The sequence below is a fragment of the Canis lupus genome, chromosome X (genome assembly GCF_011100685.1).
Source record: "Canis lupus familiaris isolate Mischka breed German Shepherd chromosome X, alternate assembly UU_Cfam_GSD_1.0, whole genome shotgun sequence".
NCBI classification, from domain to species: domain Eukaryota; kingdom Metazoa; phylum Chordata; class Mammalia; order Carnivora; family Canidae; genus Canis; species Canis lupus.
The window spans coordinates 47,055,336-47,067,828 of record NC_049260.1 but is presented as its reverse complement, the minus strand read 5'-3'; the positions used below and the strand labels follow the sequence as shown (position 1 = coordinate 47,067,828).

Below are 12,493 nucleotides of genomic sequence, written 5' to 3'. Positions count from 1 at the left end.
GTACTTACTGGTCCTTCTTCCTGTCCCTGACCGTACTAAGTGATTTCGGGGGAGGGTGAGGCGGAGCGGGGAGGGAGGATGGAGGGGTCGGGAGGGGGCGGGGAGGGAGGGAGTGAGGAAGGGAGGGAGGGGAGGAAGAAGGCAGGAAAGCAAGAAGAACAGAAGGAGGGGCGGGAGGTAGGGAGGGAGTAGGGAGAGGAGGGCGGTAGGGGGGAGGGAGGCGGGATGTAGTGCTGTATGGTCGCGTGCGTCGTGATGGATTAGGGCACGGGGAGGAGGTGAGGAGTTCTGGGGTTCTTGTATCTTATTCTTATTTATTGCATTTTTATGGGTTACGTCCTTCACCTCCTTACTAATTGTTTACATAAATACATAACCTACACACCTTTCTTCTTTCTTTCTTATTCTTCTTTCTTTTTTCTTTCGTTATCTTTCTCTTTCTTTCCTTTCTCTTCTTTTCTGTCTTCCTACCTTGTTAGAAGCGCAAACTCTTCTCTCTGTAGCATTCCAGCTGTTCTCTCTTTAAATCTCAGGTCAAGTCCGTTGGTTTTCAGGATGATTTGAATATTATCTAGGTAAGTTGGTGGGGACAGGTGACTTGGGGACCCTACTCTTCCACCATCTTGCCCTGCCCGTCTGAGACTTATATTAATTATCTTATAGCAAACTACTTTAACCTGATAACACTAATATTTTTTTACACTTTAACTTTGATCTGATACAAAAATTCTGCACTCTTATTCCTCCTCATATTCATGTTTTTGATGATACAATATATATTGTTTTATTTTCTTATCCATTTTAAAATTATTTTACTGTGCCTAATTTGAATTATTTTCTTTTTTAACGTTTATAATAGAGTTAAAAGTGATTTACATACAGCCATTACAATGTTGAGTATTCTGAGTTTGACTGTATATCTAAATTTACCAATGAGTTTTATACTTTCATATGATTTCATGTTACTAATTAATATCCTTTCATAGTTCCAGCCCACCATTAGAGCATCGAGTTAGCTAACTCTGTTTTCATATAGCTCACTGAGCTTCCTTAAAGCAATTATTTAGAATTTCTGTCAGACAATTTGTAGATCTCCATTTCTCTGGGGATCTACTTGTGTTCCTTTGGTCGTGTCATGTTTCCTTGATATTCTTTGTTCTTTGAAGTCTTGTGTTTGCTGTCTATATACTTGAAGATGCAGTCACCTCCTCTAGTCTGTACTGGCTCGGTACGGGAGACATATCTTTACCCGTCAGCCCAGCTAAAGATTCTGAGGTGCATTCAGGTCTTTTCCATGGATGCACTCACTGCATGGAAGTGGGGGGAGATAATTCCTAAAATTGTATAACTTTTCTTGATCCCACGATGCCAGGAAAGGTGCTGAGTGCTCCCTGTTTGTTTTCCATGGATCAGTGTCCTGAAGTTCTCAGGTTTGTATGTCTTCTCCCAATGCTGCATAGTCAAGATGGCTGTCTGCATACTCTCTCAAGCTGTCTGCAGAGACTCCCACTCATCAACTGTAGGGTCACACATGGGAGCTGCCCATGGTGAAAGGAGTGGAGTGCCATCATTTGGAAGCTCCGATGGACCAGTTAGGGGAAGGATCTTCCTGATGGGGTCTGTGAAGCAGCTAGTAAAACCCATGGCTCTTTGTCGAAACGGAACCCTGACTTTTGAGTACCTACCCATTTCTCTTCCCTGCACCCAACTTCTCCCATCCACTAAGACATGATGATCACCTCAGTATTCTTGGAAGGGCGAAAAAGAAGTGGGTTTCTTGGGTAGCAACCTGATTGGATGGGGAAGCTCGCTAAGATTTTACTTCCATCCGTGGGATAAATCATGGGCTGAGAGGAGCTCTCTTGGAACTGAGCTGTGCTTTGGGGGAAGGGTGATGTAAGCAAAGTGAAACTGCACTTCTTACCCTCTTCAGTGTGTCTTTTCATGGACTTTAGGCTCAGATAGTGGGCTGGCTAAAGCGGTCTTTCTCAGGTTGAGAAAGTTCCCCTTGTTCATAATTTGCTAAAACTGTTTATCATAAATGGGTGTTGGATTTTGGATTTTGTCCACTGCTATTGCTGCATCTGTATATGATCATGTGATTTATCTTCCTCAGTCTATTGATATGATAGATTCCATTAACTGATTTTCAAATGTTGAACCAGTCTTAAATACCTGGATAAATCCCAAATAGTCACAGTGTATGGTTGTTTTTATAGATTATTGCATTTGGTTTGCTAATACTTTGTTGAGTATTTTGCATCTGTGTTAGGAGAGAGATTAATCTGTAGTTTTTGTATTTTATAAGGTCTGTATTTGGGCTTGGTATTAAGGTAATGCTGGCCTCTTAGACTGAGTTAGGAAATATTCCACCTGCTCCTATCTTCTGGAGTAGATTGTACAGAATTGGTATAATTTCTTACTTCAATGTATGTTAGAATTCAAAAGCCAACCCATCTTGGCCTGTTGTTTTCTATGTTAGAAGGTTATTAAATATTGAATCGATTCTTAAAATAGATATAGAGCTATTTGGAGTGTCTATTTCCTCTCTATTGTTTCTTGTGTGAGTTTTAGCTGAGTTTGTCTTTCTAGGAATTGCTCATTTCATTGGGTCTGTCAAGGTTATGGGTGTACACTTGTTCATTGTATTACTTTATTATCCTTTCAATACCTATGTAATTGGTAGTGATCTCTCTCTCTCTCATTTTTTAAAAAGATTTTTTAAAGTAAGTTCCACACTCAATGTGGGGCTCAAATTCACAAACCTGAGATCAAGATTCGCATGTTCTACCAACTGAGCCAGCTAGACACTGCTCTCACTTTTGATATTAGCAGTCTGCATCTTTTCTTCCAGAAAGCACGGACAGAGGTTTATCAATTTTGTTTGTCTTTTCTTTTTTTTTTTTTAAATTTTATTTATTTATTCATGAGAGCCATACAGAGAGAGAGGCAGAGACATAGGCAGAGGAAGAAGCAGGCCCCCTGTGGGGACCCTGATGTGAGACTTGATTCCAGGTGGGATCACACCCTGAGCCAACGTAGACGCTCAACCACTGAGCCACCCAGGTGCCGCAAGTTCAAACTCCTTACAGGGAAACTAGAAAAAGAAAAGAAAAGTAAACAAAATAACAGCAAAGGAAATAATAAACACCAGGATGGAAGTCATATTGAAAATAGGAAAATAGCAGAGAAAAAAAATTAAATGTAGTTTTTTCAAAACTATTACTGAAATGTATAAGCTCTAGCAATACTGATAGAAATACAAAAGAGAGATGGCACAAATCATCAAAACCAATCATTCCAGAGTCTGCAGCCATGATATGGGAATACCATGAACAACTATATGCTCATAAACTCACTAATTTAGAAGAAATGGAGCAATTCCTCAAAACCCAAAAACTATCAAAACTCATAAAAGATTAAACGGACACCTGAATAGCACTAAAACTATTAAAGGAATTGAAATTTTTAATTTAAAAAATCTTCCAAAAAAAGAGTCCCAGGCCCAGATGATTTAATTGGAAAATTCTATGAATCAGTTAAAGAAGTAACACCAGTCTACACAATCTCTTTCAAAAGAAACAAGGAAGAAAACCTTCCCAACACATTGGATGAGGCCAATATTAACCTGATATGTAAACCAGCTGCAGACTACCAAAAAAGTCACTACGTTATCAAATCTCTTATGAACATAGGCACAAAAACTGTTAATGAAATATGACCAAATTAAATCCAACACTGTATAAAAACAAATTATACATCTTGACCAGTGGGAGCTTTTCCAGGTATGCAGTGTTGCTGCAACATTCAAAATTCAATTAATGTAATCCAAATAAACTAAATAGTAAAAATAATATGGTTATATCAAGGAACACACAAGGTTACTGACAAAATCCAACATCAAGTCACAGTACAAACTTTCAGAAATTTAGGACAGTGGTGAATTTCCTAAACTTGATAGCATTTAAAAAACAAACAAACAAACAAACAAACAATCCTACAGCTAAGGCTGTCTACAACTAAGTTTGAAAAGAAGGAAATGATGTCTGATCTCTCTACTCTTGCTCAAACAAAACAAAACAAAACAAAACAAAACAAAACAAAACTTAGCCCTTAAAATAAGATAATAAAACTAATTAAAAGCATATTGATGGGAAAAGAAGAAATAAAACTGCCCCTAATTGTAGATAATATTGTCTATATAGAAAATGTATTGAGTGACAGGCATTAAGGAAAGCACGTAATGTGATGAGCACTGGGTGTTATACTAATCGAATTTAAATTAAAAAATAAAGGGGATCCCTGGGTGGCGCAGCGGTTTGACGCCTGCCTTTGGCCCAGGGCGCGATCCAGGAGACCCTGGATCGAATCCCACGTCGGGCTCCCGGTGCATGGAGCCTGCTTCTCCCTCTGCCTGTGTCTCTGCCTCTCTCTCTCTCTCTCTCTCTCTCTCTCTGTGTGACTATCATAAATAAATAAAAATTAAAAAAAATAAAAAATAAAAATAAAGAAAATGCCAAGAAATCTACAACAGACACACACAGAACCAACCAAACAAACAAACAAAAAGCAAAAAGAAATGAGTTTCAGTCAGGTCTGAGGATACAAAATCAGCGCTCAGCTTGGCACCTATGCCCACACCTCCTGGCCACAAGCCCTCAGACACTGCTGGCAGCTCTGCCACCCTGTCCTCTGGCTCCTCCTCCAGGGAGAGCACAGGGCGCTGCAGAGCAGAGCAGCAGACCCACGGGGTTCCTGCCTTCTCCCTGGCAGTCAATCAGGGCCCTTTGCTGCAACTGCCTGGGTGGCAATCTCACAACTTGTCTGGTCAGGAGCCCAGCGACAAGGAAGCTGAGTGCCAGTGTGAGCTGCTATGCTTCAAATGGTCTCTGGTGGCAGGGCCCACCCTCCGCATTCCAGAAGTGACCACACACAGCTGGCCTGCTGGTGAAGACTCATTTAGATGGAAACGCTCTACATTGGTCCACGGTTGTGCAAATGACTCAGAACTTACCTGGCATTTTGGTATAGCCAAATGACAGACAAGGAGCTAAAAGTAAGATAATTGAAGACAGTAAAAACCTAAATGAAACGTAAGGATTATCAACCAAAAAAGACCCATTGGAGAAAGCAGAGGATGAAAAATAAAATGAAACTGTTTTATTCTCTGTATTTCATGAGGCTTCATGAAATTTAATAAGAAAATATGGTGACTTTTTCTTCAAAGAACTGTGCTTTTCAGTGCCAGTTACATCAAATCAACCAGCCCCTAAGTGTTAACTCTATACTTGGGAGTATGTTATTAAAGATGCTCACATTAGAATGAGACAGAAAAACACCTATCAAAATGTTATGGTTTATTTTTGCATCTCACTAGCATTCATTGGTCTTTACTTTTGGCAAACATGTCCATTATGTTCTATCTCAGGGAATATTGTACTTTTAGGCATTAAGTTTACTAAATACCACATCTGCCTATTTACTGAAACTATTTCCTTTACTTATGGCTTATTGTATCATCCAGCTTTCTTGATAACATGTGCAAATTATTACCTGAATTTCTCTAAAGCCACCAAACTTTTGACATGTAAAGTTATTTAATTTAATTTAATTTAATTTTTTATTTGTAAAGTTATTTTATTTCTTCACAGTAATTTTCCTTTGGATTTCAGTCTTTGCTTGTGTTTTGGGGGATCCAACTATCCACCAAAGCCTGAAGGCACAGAATGCTTATTCTTACCAATATCCTTTCTACTTGTGTATTCAAAGTCACTGTCTGTCATTTCCCATGGTGATGATTTTATTTATGGCTTTTATAATCTCTTGATCAGAAGGTATGACCTTGGTACAGGCTATTGGGATATCTTCCTATAGGACTGAAACTCTCCTCTATTCTTCTTTTCATCTTTCTAGTTATATTGTGGGCTTTAAAAAAGTACTCCTGACCAAGCTCATTACCTGTTTTCCTGGTAGCTGGTTACCATTTGTCCTCTTTCAAATAATTGTCTTTTTGCTTAAAAAATGTGTGTGTGTGTGTGTGTGTGTGTGTGTGTGTGTGTGTATTAAGATGAACATTCCCTGGTTATATTTTATCAATAGTTTTCCTATTGCCATTGTTTATTGGCTTAATTGACACATCTTAATTTAAGAGATATCACATTATCTGTGGGTATGTTTATCAACTGGAAATGATGCTTCATTCCACTTACAATTTACAATCTGGAGCAAATTGAAAAGCTTATACTAATCATAATTTGTTATATATCAATTATATCTCAAAAAACCTGGAAAATGTTGTTAGTATGCTGCCATAAAACTAATAACCACTATAAGAATCATAATTTTACAAATGGGAAGGCATGATGACTCATAAATCATATTATTTCATTCGTATGTGGGATTTAAGGAACAAAATACAGGAGCACAGAGGAAGAGAGGGAAAAATTAAACAAGATGAAACTACAGAGGGAGACAAATCATAAAAGACTCTTAATCATAGGAAACAAACTGAGGGTTGCTGTAGGGGAAGGGGGGGTGGGGATGGGATAACTGGTGATGGGCATGAAGGAGGGCACATGATATAATGAGCACTAGGTGTTATATATGGCTGATGAAACACTGAACTCTACCTTTGAAACTAGTAACAAACTATATGTTAATTAATTGAATTTAAATTTAAAAATAAAATAATAAAATAAAAAATAAAATTTGAGCACTGTGGAGAAAAAAAGAATAAAGTGGGAGGATTGTAGTTCTGGTCATTTGTTCCAGAATAATGAAAACTATTTTTCACACAGAAATCTGTGCACAAATGTTTATAGCAGCTTTATCTGAAATAGCCAAATCCTGGGAAGGACCCTCTGAAGGATTCAGTGGGTAAATGGCTACACAGATTATGGTGTACCCATGCCATGGAATATTGCTCACCAGTAAGAAATGAACTATTTACATATGCAATTCTATTTGCAGATTGCCAGAGAATGATGGTAAGTGAAAAAAAGCCAATATCAGAAGGTTACATACAGGATTATTCCATTCTTAAAATTACAAAATAAATGTGACACAGGCTGATGGCTGCCAGGTTGAGGAATGTTAAGAGTGGAAAGAAAGTGGGTCCGGTTGTTAAAAAAAAAAATTAAAAAGGTAATATGACAGATCCCTGTGATGGAAATGTTTTGTAGCCTGCCTATATCAAGGTTGATATCCTTGTCACTATATTATAGTTTTGTGAGATATTACCATTGGAAGAAATTGAGCAGATGGCAACTGGGCTCTCTGTGTATTATTTCTTTCAACTGCATCTGATTCAACAATGATCCAGAAAAGAATAAACTTAAATGAAAAGATTACCATGTAATAAAATATGCTACAAATATTCAAGACAACAACAACTCCTCAAAAAGAATAAAGTGGAAGGAATTATTCTACCAATACATTCATATATTATTGGTATATTATTATTTAGCTCCAGTAATCAAAACAGTATGGTGTTGGCTGAGGGATAGACACTTGCATAAGTGGACTAGTTCAAGAATCCTCAAATAGATTCACACAAAAATGCTGACTTGAATTTTGACAAGAGTGCAAAAGCAATTCAATGGAAGAAGGATGGCGTTTTCAACAAATGGTACTAGAGCAACTAGCACCAGGACTTCCACAGGTCCAAAAAATAAATCATGACTTAAACTTCACACATTATATAAAAGTTCATTCAAAACAAATTATGATTTGACAAAGCAGGAAAGACTATCCACTGGAAAAAGGACAGTCTCTTCAATAAATGGTGCTGGGAAAATTGGACAGCCACATGCAGAAGAACGAAACTAGACCATTCTCTTACACCATACACAAAGATAAACTCAAAATGGATGAAAGATCTAAATGTGAGATAAGAATCCATCAAAATCCTAGAGGAGAACACAGGCAACACCCTTTTGAACTTGGCCAGAGCAACTTCTTGCAAGATACATCCATGAAGGCAAGAGAAACAAAAGCAGAAATGAATCATTGGGACTTCATCAAGATAAAAAGCTTCTGCAGAGCAAAAGAAACAGTCCACAAAACTAAAAGAAAACCTACAGATTGGGAGAAGATGTTTGCAAATGACCTATCAGATAAAGGGCTAGTATCCGAGATCTATAAAGAACTTATTCAACTCAACAGCAAAGAAACAAACAATCCAATCATGAAATGGGCAAAAGACATGAACAGAAATCTCACAGAGGAAGACATAGGCAGGGCCAACAAGCACATGAGAAAATGCTCCGCATCACTGGCCATCAGGGAAATACCAATCAAAACCACAATGAGATACCACCTCACACCAGTGCGAATGGGGAAAATTAACAAGGCAGGAAACCACAAATGTTGGAGAGCATGTGGAGAAAGGGGAACCCTCTTGCACTGTTGGTGGGAATGTGAACTGTTGCAGCCACTCTGGAAGACTGTGTGGAGGTTCCTCAAAGAGTGAAAAATAGATCTGCCCTAGGACCCAGCAATTGCGCTGCTGGGGATTTACCCCAAATATACAGATGCAGTGAAACGCCGGGACACCTGCACCCTGATGTTTATAGCAGCAATGTCCACAATAGCCAAACTGGAAGGAGCCTCGGTGTCCATCGAAAGATGATTGGATAAAGAAGATGTGGTATATGTATAAAATGGAATATTACTCAGCCATTAGAAACGAGAAATACCCACCATTTGCTTCAACGTGGATGGGACTGGAGGGTATTATGCTGAGTGAAATAAGTCAATCGGAAAAGGACAAACATTTTATGGTCTCATTCATTTGGGGAATATAATAATTCGTGAAAGGGAATAAAGGGAAAGGAGAGAAAATGAGTGAAAATATCAGTGAGGGTGACAAAACATGAGAGACCCCTAAACTCTGGGAAATGAACAAGGGGTAGTGGAAGGGGAGGTGGGCGGGGGGGTTTGGGTGACTGGGTGATCGGCACTGAGCGGGGGCACTTGGCGGGATGAGCACTGGGTGTTATGCTAAATGTTGGCAAATTGAACTCCAATAAAAAATTTAAAAGATAAATTATGAACATAAAAGGAAAACATAAGGCAATAACAAAAATTTTAAATAGATAGCAAAATCTTTGAAATCTCGGGTTAGGAAATGAGTCCTTAGGCTTGAAACCAAAAGCATGATCCACAAAGAGAAAAATTGATAAACTGAACCTCATCAAAATTAAACACTTTTGCTCTGTGAAAGCCCATGTAAAATTGAAAAGACAAGCTACCGTCTGGGAGGATGTATTTCAAACCATATATTTGACAAAGGATTAGTATTTAGAATATATAAAGAATTCTCAAGAGACCAAAGTTAAAAAGTATATATGCCAACTAGAAAGTGGACAAAAACATGAACAGCCATGTCACTGCAGAGGATATAATGTGGCAAATAATCTCTAAAAAGATAACAAACACCATTAGCCATTAAGAAAGCATATTAAAATGACAATGAACTAGCACTACATATTTGCCACACCGGCCAAAATAATAACAAAATAATACTGACAATACCAAATGCTGGTGAAGGTGTGGAGAATCTGGAGCACTTATACTCATGTGTATTTCTTGGAAACATAAAATGACATTGCCACTCTGCAATACAGTTTGGTAATTTCTTAAAAACTAAATAGACAGTAACTGTACGTCCTAGACATTTTACTCTTGGGCATTTACACCATATAAATAAAAATTAATATTTGCCAAAATTCCGTATAAAAAATGCTCATAGCAACATTGTTGGTAATAGCCAAAAACTAGAAACAGCCCTGATGTCCTTCAAACAGATGAATGGCTAAGCAACCTATGATACATCCATTGCACAGAGTTCTACTCAGCAATAAAAGGAATGAACTATTTTTTGTATATTTTTATTGGAGTTAAATTTGCCAACATATAGCATAACATCCAGTACTCCTCCCATCAAGTGCCCCCCTCAGTGCCCGTCAGCCATTCACCCCAAGCCCCGCCCACCTCCCTTTCCACCACCCCTTGTACATTTCCCAGAGTTAGGAGTAACTCAAGCTCTGTCACCCTCACTGATATTTCCCACTCAATTTCTCTCCTTTCCCCTTTAGTCCCTTTCACTATTTTTATATTTTCCAAATGAATGAGACCATATAATGTTTGTCCTTCTCCGATTGACTTGCTTCACTCAGCATAATACCCTCAACTTCCATCCACATCGAAGCAAATGGTGGGTATATGTCGTTTCTAATGTCTGAGTAATTAATATTCCACTGTATACATACACCACATCTTCTTTATCCATTCTTTCGATGGACACTGAGGCTCCTTGCACAGTTTGGCTATTGTGGACATTGCTGCTATAACCATTGGGATACAGGTGTCCCGGGGATTCACTGCATCTGTATCTTTGGGGTAAATCCCCAACAGTGCAATTGCTGGGTCGTAGGGCAGATCTATTTTTCACTCTTTGAGGAACCTCCACACAGTTTTCCAGAGTGGTTGTACCAGTTCACATTCCCACCAACAGTGCAAGAGGGTTCCCCTTTCTCCACATCCTCTCCAACATTTGTTTCCTGTCTTGTTAATTTTCACGATTCTCACCGGTATGAGGGCACATCTCATTGTGGTTTTGTTTTGTATTTCCCTGATGGCAAGAGATGCCGATCATTTTCTCATGTGCTTGTGGGCCATGTCTATGTCTTCCTCTGTGAGATTTCTGTTCATGTCTTTTGCCCATTTCATGATTGGATTGTTTGTTTCTTTGCTGTTGAGTTGAATAAGTTCTTTATAGATCTTGGATACTAGCCCTTTATCTGATATGTCATTTGCAAATATCTTCTCCCATTCTGTAGGTTGTCTTTTAGTTTTGTGGACTGTTTCTTTCGCCGTGCAGAAGCTTTATACGTTGAATAAGTCTGAATAGTTCATGTCTACTTTTGTTTCCCTTGCCGTCATAGATGTATCTTCCATTAAGTTGTTGTCGCCAAGTTCAAAAAGGCCTGTGTTCTCCTTGAGGATTTTGATGGATTCTTGTCTCACATTTAGATCATTCATCCATTTTGAGTTTATCTTTGTGTATGGTGTAGGAGAATGGTCTAGTGTAGTTCTTCTGCATGTGGCTGTCCAATTTTCCCAGCACCATTTATTGAAGAGACTGTCCTTTTTCCAGTGGATAATATTTCCTGCTTTGTCAGATAATAGTTGACCATATGTTGAGGGCCCGTTTCTGGGTCCTCTATTCTATTCCATTGACCTATGTGTCTGTTTTCGTGCGGGAACACACTGTCTTGATGAGCCCAGCTTTGTAGTACAATCTGAAGTCTGGCATTGTGATGCCCCCAGCTCTGGTTTTCCTTTTTAATATTCCCCTGGCTATTTGGGGTCTTTTCTGACTCCACACAAATCTTAAGATGATTTGTTCCAACTCTCTGAAGAAAGTCCGTGGTAGTTTCATACAAATTGCATTGCATGAGTAAGTTTCCCTGGGTAGCATTGACATTTTCACAATATTAATTCTTCCAATCCAGGAGCATGGAATATTTTTCCATCTCTTTGTGTCTTCCTCCATTTCTTTCAGACGTGTTCTGTAGTTTTTAGGGTACAGATCCTTTACCTCTTTGGTGATGTTTATTCCTAGGTATCTTATGCTTTTGGGTGCCATTGTAAATAGGATTGACTCCTTAATTTCTCTTTCTTCAGTCTCATTGTTGGTGTCTAGAAATGCCACTGACTTCTGGGCATTGATTTTGTATCCTGCCACACTGCCGAATTGCTGTATGAGTTCTAGCAATCTTGTGGTGGAGTCTTTTGGGGTTTCTCTGCACACTATTATGTCATCTGCAAAGAGGGAGAGATGGATGTCTTCTTTGCCAATTTGAATGCCTTTAATGTCTTTTTGTTTTCTGATTGCTGAGTCTAGGACTTCTACTACTATGTTGAATAACAGTGCTGGGAAAGGACATCCCTGTCATGTTCCTGATCTAGGGGAAAGGCTCCCAATGTTTCCCCATTGGGAATGATATTTGCTGTGGGCTTTTTGTAGATGGCTTTTAATGTGCTGAAGAATGTTCCCTCTATCCCTACACCCTAAAGAGTTTGGATCTGGAATGGATGCTGTCTTCTGTCAAATGCTTTCTCTTCATCTATTGAGAGGATCATATGGTTCTTGTTTTTTCTCTTGTTGATATGGTCTATCACACTGACTGCTTTATGAGTGTTTAACCAGCCTTGCATTCTGGGGATAAATCCCACTTGGTCATGGTGAATAATCTTCTCAATATACTGTTGGATCCAATAGGCTAGTATCTTGTTGAGAATTTTTGCATCTGTGTTTATCAGGCATATTGGTCTATAATTCTCCTTTTTGGTGGCGTCTTTGTCTGGTATTGGAATTAAGGCGATGCTGGCCTCGGAGAATGAGTTTGGAAGTATTCCATCTCTTTCTATCTTTCCAAACAGCTTTAGTAGAATAGGTATTGTTTCTTCTTTAAACGTTTGATAGAAT

At 38.7% G+C, this 12,493-nt stretch overlaps 1 pseudogene; it reads left to right on the top strand.

Moving 5' to 3' along the window:
- Window positions 1–5,206: 5,206 nt before the first annotated feature.
- On the top strand, window positions 5,207–6,363 carry LOC100682803 (annotated as a pseudogene).
- Window positions 6,364–12,493: the final 6,130 nt, after the last annotated feature.